Source organism: Arachis hypogaea, chromosome 14 (assembly GCF_003086295.3).
Source record: "Arachis hypogaea cultivar Tifrunner chromosome 14, arahy.Tifrunner.gnm2.J5K5, whole genome shotgun sequence".
Taxonomy (NCBI): domain Eukaryota; kingdom Viridiplantae; phylum Streptophyta; class Magnoliopsida; order Fabales; family Fabaceae; genus Arachis; species Arachis hypogaea.
This window is the reverse complement of record NC_092049.1, coordinates 129,637,725-129,644,072: the sequence shown is the minus strand read 5'-3', so window position 1 is coordinate 129,644,072 and position 6,348 is coordinate 129,637,725. Positions and strand designations below refer to the sequence as shown.

General features: G+C 34.9%; 1 pseudogene; it reads left to right on the top strand.

The window, feature by feature from the left end:
• The first annotated feature begins 2,688 nt into the window (after window positions 1–2,688).
• Window positions 2,689–5,224, top strand: LOC112744141 (uncharacterized; annotated as a pseudogene).
• The last annotated feature ends 1,124 nt before the right edge of the window (window positions 5,225–6,348 follow it).

Genomic DNA, 6,348 nt, shown 5'->3' with positions numbered 1-6,348 from the left:
GAAAAGAAGAGGAAAGAAAATAAGAAAAAAAAAATGGAAAAAAAAGTTGAGTTATTTGTGTGTTGTTTGGATGAATAGAAAATAGATGGAAAGAAAATAGAGAGAAAATTTTCTTTTGTTTGGATGGAAAGAAAAGTGAGAAGAAAGAAAATATAATAGTATAAAATTATATTAATACTCTTATCATAAAATAAAGTATAAATATTTTTATTTATTCATGTTTTATTATATTTATAAATATTATAAAATATTATAATTTTATATATTTGATTTAAATTATTTATCTAATACATATAATATTTAAATATAAAATTTTATTATAATAATATATTAAAATTAAATTTATATTAATATTTGTTAATAATAATATAACTAAGGGTAGTATTGGAAATACAAAAATATAGCACTTTTCTTCTTGTTTTCTTGCTTGTGATGGAAAGAAATTTTTTTAGTGGGACCCACACAAAAATTTCTTTCCTTCCTATTTTCCTTCATAACCAAACAAAGAAAAATATTATTTTTCATCCATTTTCCTTCTATCAATTTCTTTCCACCCATTTCTATTAAACCAAACATAGTGTTAGGTTCTTTAAATTCCGTGGGTAGCTAGCTACCGAGCTCGATGCAATCAATATTGCTAGGATTTTGCTGTTTTGATGTGCTCAGAGGGGAGGGAAAGTGCTGAATCCTTCTCCACGAATCAGATCCCAAAGTATGAACCCTAGAGTCGAACCCTGAGGTAACGACGGAGAAGCGTTGATCTTCCTACAACGGCAAGTTTCTGAACTTTCCGATGGACGGATTCCAGAGAAGGAGATTTCTGGAAACGGTTAAGAGATAGAGAGAGAGGATAGGAGGAGGAGAGAAAAGATGAAGAATACTGAAGGTTTCTGAACTCAGATGAAGAACAATTTTAATTTTTGTTTTTTTAATATGTTTAATATAGATGAAGAATAATTTGACTTTTTTGTTATTTTAATATGTTTTTTTTGTGTTTCAATATTTGAAAGAGTAAACTACCATTTGTACCCATGAAAGTTAAAAACGCTGACAAATCTACCCATAAAAGAAGAAAATTACCATTTGTATCCATAAAACATGAGTTTCGCACAACAAAAATATCCAAACACTAAAAATTATCTAAAAACCCCAAAATACCCTTATCATTACCACTACTACCATCATCCCCCATCTCTCTCTTCGCATCACATGAACACTCTCTTATCTAACCTTCATTTCTCTGCCACAAACCACCTCTGCCACAAACCACCTCATTGCCACTCCTTCATCACCATAACCTTCACCTTTGGAGGAATCAAAATCAACCCAGAGAAGAATTTGAAATGGATGACGATGGGTGAGAGTCAAAATTGGATCTTGGTTTCAGTTGAATCTGAAGCTGTTTGAGGAACAAAACATTGAAAAGGGTGTCATGGAGAAAGCTAACAGAAATAGCGCGAAAGAGAACACAGATCCAAGGTGAGAAGAGAGTGAGGAGAGAGGATCAAATCTGAACAATCAAACACAGAAGCCTCATGTATTGGATTCACTTTTTCTGGGAGAAAAGAAAAATGGTGAAAGAGACAGAAAGAGAGAGAGAGAGCTCACCGCGATTTGGTTTGCAAAGGGGACCGCGGTGGTGGCGGCTGGCGCGGTGGCCCGTCAGAGGCACTGGTTCGGTGATGAGGAGAAGGTAGCTCCGGTAGGTGAGGGTGGTCGGTGGTGAAAAGAGGAGAAGGGGGCACTGCGGCTCTAGGGTTGCTAACGACGGCGAAGCAGGGGCGGGGTGGGTGCGAAGGTCCTCTGGTCGGCAAGAGCGAGACAGGGAAGGAGAGAAGGAGGGGTGGTCACTGACACTGACACTGGAGGCTGCAAGAACGGAAACAGAGGCAATTTGGGGTTAGTGGTGGTGGTGGTGGTGGTAAGGTGATGAGTAGACGAGGATGATGGAGTGGTTAGTGGGGAAGGGAAAGATGATGCAGATGATGATAAGGGTATTTGGGGTTTTTAGGTAATATTTTAGTGTTTGGATATTTTTGTTGTGCGAAACTCATGTTTTATGGATACAAATGGTAGTTTTCTTCTTTTATGGGTAGATTTCTCAGCGTTTTCAACTTTCGTAGGTACAAATGGTAGTTTACTCTTATTTGAAACTATAAAACTAGGGTTAATTGAATTTTAAAATTTGATTAATTTAAAATGATATTTTTGTCTAATCAAATAAAGGATGAATGTTTAAGTCTTTTTATAAAATTAAATAAATAAATATTTTTATTTTTATTTAATTAAAAGAGTATTTTAGTAAAAACTGTGATATACTATATATTTTAAAAAAAAATTAAATGTTGATGTGGAAAATAAATTCCACATGTCTTATTGTTATTTGTCTATATTTTAAAAGTATCGGTATATATGAATTTATTATCGTACCGTAACAAACACCAATTTTTAAATATATATTATATCAATACTTTTATTAATTTTTTTTATATTTTAACAAAAATTATTATTTTATTTAATTTTATAAAAAAACTTAAATATTTTATTTTATATTGAACAAAAAACTATCTTAATTTTTTTAATTTAGTAAAAATTTAGTTAGCCTTAGTTTTGTAATTTTAAATCTGAAACCATTTAAAAATTCAAAATTCAAAATAAAAACATATATAAAAAATAAAAAAATAAAAAAAAGTGTTTGATCTAAAGTGTTCTTTCTGTCTGGGCAAAGAAGAAGAAGAAGTGTCTCCGTCAGTCGGTCACTCGGTCTCCTCTCTGCTCTTCTTTGTCCGAAGCTCTCTTCGTGTCGTCTCCACTCTGCTCTTCTTTCTCTCAAGCTCTGTTCGTGTAGTCTCTGGCCAAGAAGAAGACGAAGCTCTGTTCGAATCGTCCCCCCAGTTCCTCCACGTCGTTTTCTCGAATCGAATTTTGCCTTGTGAATAACGGTGGATCTGTCACTGGTTTCAATTCTAGTAGGGATCGGAGGGCGTGATGGTGTCGAGAGAGCTGTTCGGTTGGTCCCCGCCGCACATACAGCCTCTCACTCCGGTGTCGAGGTTTCGGAGCCGCCGGAGTCACCGTCTCTGTATATTGATCCCGGTGCCGAGACTTCGGCGCCGCAACAGGTTGAGGTGGAGGAGGAGATCGAGGAGCCAGAGGAGGTTGAGCCGTCGCCAGCTGCTGTTCCTTTCTCCCGCCTTTTCGCTTGCGCCGATCGTTTTGACTGGTTCCTTACTTCCTTATGATCTGCTGCAGCTCACGGCACCGCTCTCGTCGTTTACTTGCATTTCTTTGCCAAAATCATCCAGGTTCCTCGGCAAGATGCCCAGTTTCACACGTTCAAGGAGGTTCGGTTTCGTTCTCTTCTTAAGCCCTTACCCTAGATTTTGTTGTGCGTAGCTGTCTGGATTTTCATTTCTGGTAATTTGATTTTGCTTTAGTTGTGAAATGTATTTGCTGCTTGTGAATTGTGATGTTGGATGAGGTAATTGAGCAATGAATTTTTTTTCACCAATACTGAATTGATTACACTCATTTGAACACTTCTTCCTGTAAGGGAGCATCAAAACCGCAATTCAGGCTGGGTCAGCATTGGCATTCACCTCTGCATTTATTGATTTCAGAGGTCAGAGAATAAAACATGATTCTCATAAGGAGTATGCTGCCTACAACTCTGCATTGATGAAAACTATTAAGGGTGCAACAACTGGTTTAATTTCTGGCACCATCTGGGTACTGTTGTTGCCACCTGGAATCATGTTCCTCGTGTTGAGAGAAACGTTGCTCTTCCAGGCCTCATAAGAACTTTCAAGATGATGGGCAACTATGCATTGACCTTTGTTGCCATAGGAGGAGTCTACATTGGTGTTAAGCAGTTGGTGCAGAACGCTAGGATGAAGAGGGATCTTGTCAATGGTGCTGTAGGTGTGCAACTGTTCTGGGTTACAAAGGTAGCCTTTTGCTCCAAACTATTTAGCTCTGTTAGACCATAATTTTTATATGTTAAATCTATATCTTGAAATCTCACTTATGGAACGTCGATGAAAATGGTGAACAGAACTCAATGATGCTTTGATGGCTTTCCCCTATAATATAATTAGATGTGATAGTGAAGTATCATATAAGGAAATCCAGTTCCTTTGTATGTGAATGTTGTGTGTGTGTGTGTGCCCCCATCAACAAAATCCTCCTCCTCCTCCTTTTCAAGTTACGTTGCTTGTGTGTATTCGTGAGTTTTCATATTTGTTTCTTTATGATTTGTGTTTGGGTCCGATGTGTTTTTATTCATACCCTTAATGTCAATTCTGAAATCACAGAAGCTTAAAGTGACATTTGTGCCCTTTTTTTTGCTGTCTTCAGTGATCTGTTTCATTCAGATCCAATAATACTTGCTTGATAGCTGATGTTATGTGAACTTGAACCTTATTTTTCTTTATATAGAAACTAAATTCCAGAGTTTATTGCCTTTTGTTATTTTTTTTCGTTGACATTTAGTTGTATTCCCTTATTTTCATTATTTTTCCGTGAAGCTCCTAAGTTGTTCGTTTTCCATTCCAACCAAGAAATTTTCTTGTTCTTAAAGCCCACAATGTCTTGTAGCCATAGCTTAAGGCCTAAGCATAATGTATCTGTTAGCGGTTGTAGTTCAAATGAAACCTTTATTGCTAACTAATTGAAACTTTTCTTTTAATTAATTTCTGGAAAGAATGAGAATTATAGGATGCCATGATAAAGTTAGCTGTATTTTTCGTTGCTTGGGGCTATGTTAGTTATTATTGTAATGCTTATTCAGCCTTAAAATTTGTTTTACATAGATGGTTGGTCAGTTAATGTGTCTGCAAATACTGGCACTGGAAGAAGTCAATATGTGAATGCTGGAGAACTAAGTGGCAGCACTTCTTCACATGAAGGACTTAACAAGCTGATAAACATAGGGGTGTTAGCTTTAACACTGATTTGATACATAGTGATCTTATAGCGTATATAAACATTGTGGGAGCATAGAACTAAGATATATTTTTTCCTATATAAATTCTCTTGCCGGTACATATTTATTTGTCGCAATCGGCCAAAACCAAACCCACATTTAGTATTTTGAATGTTGCTTCTTGTGCTTCATTTACGCAGTGTTATTGGTTGGTTTGTCCAAATTAGTTATAGGTGATTTTGTTGGATACTATCAGACATGTAGAATCAGTTCATTAATTTTTATTAATTTTTTGCAGTATTGTAAATTTATTGACAGAATTACTTATTCAATCGCAAATAGTTATACAATAGTCTTAAAATAACATAGTCCTGAATGTTCTTCACTTTTGAAATTAATTTCTCAAGCTACACTTATAAAATAGTTTCAATATAAATTTGTCAAGCGTCTATATTTTGTTATTTCCTTTTAATGATTTGTTAGCGTTTAGAAAAATGAAAGCTTAAAATTTCATGCTGACAAACAAGGCTTTCGAGTTACATTTTATAATCATATGCTAAGGAAAGCCTTATTAATTATTATGCTTTTTTTCTCATTAATTCCAAAAAAAAGTATAGTCTAATTTTGATATGTAAATAGTATCTCCCAAACCGTGTTTCACTTTTTATATGACAGAATACTTGCAAGAGTAAACACTTCATAACATAATAAAGTATTGCTGTCACTTTAAACCAATTAAATAAAATGAAACAAAAATAATTTGACACTAAATAATTAGAACATTAATTTGCAGGAATATAAAGTAAAAAACTAACATCAAGATCAAATCAAATTAATGAATAAATTATCTAAAACATTCAGATTTCAGCCATCACATCGCAGTGTCATTTAAAGGTGGATAGATCCAACTTTTTGATATCCGAAAATTTAAGAAAAGGGTAAAAAACTCAAATGAGTCAACGGGAGCTCATTGTTACCCAAATCCGCCAAATCAAATTTTGCTACAACAATCCACTAGATTACATTTTTATATAATTCGAATTAATAGGATTCGAATTACTCCCTAGCTTTCTTCCCACGTAATTCGAATCAAGTAGTACCGAATTATGCATGCAAAATCCCCACGTAATTCGAATCAATAAGAATCGAATTACACAAAAATAAATTGAATGATATTAATTCGAATTAGTATGAAATAGTGACGCAAAGCATATTTCGAGACATGTAGATTCGAATTACTAATGCATGGTAATTCGAAAGGAATTGATTCGAATTATATATATATGGTGCGAATGAAGTTGATTCGAATTAGTGTGAAGCGGAGCTCTATATATATGCTGTGAACTCATGTTGCTGTCAACAAAGAGGTGAGATGGCTAGTGAGGATAGTTTTCTAGTGCTAGTACACCACAGAGGATCGATTA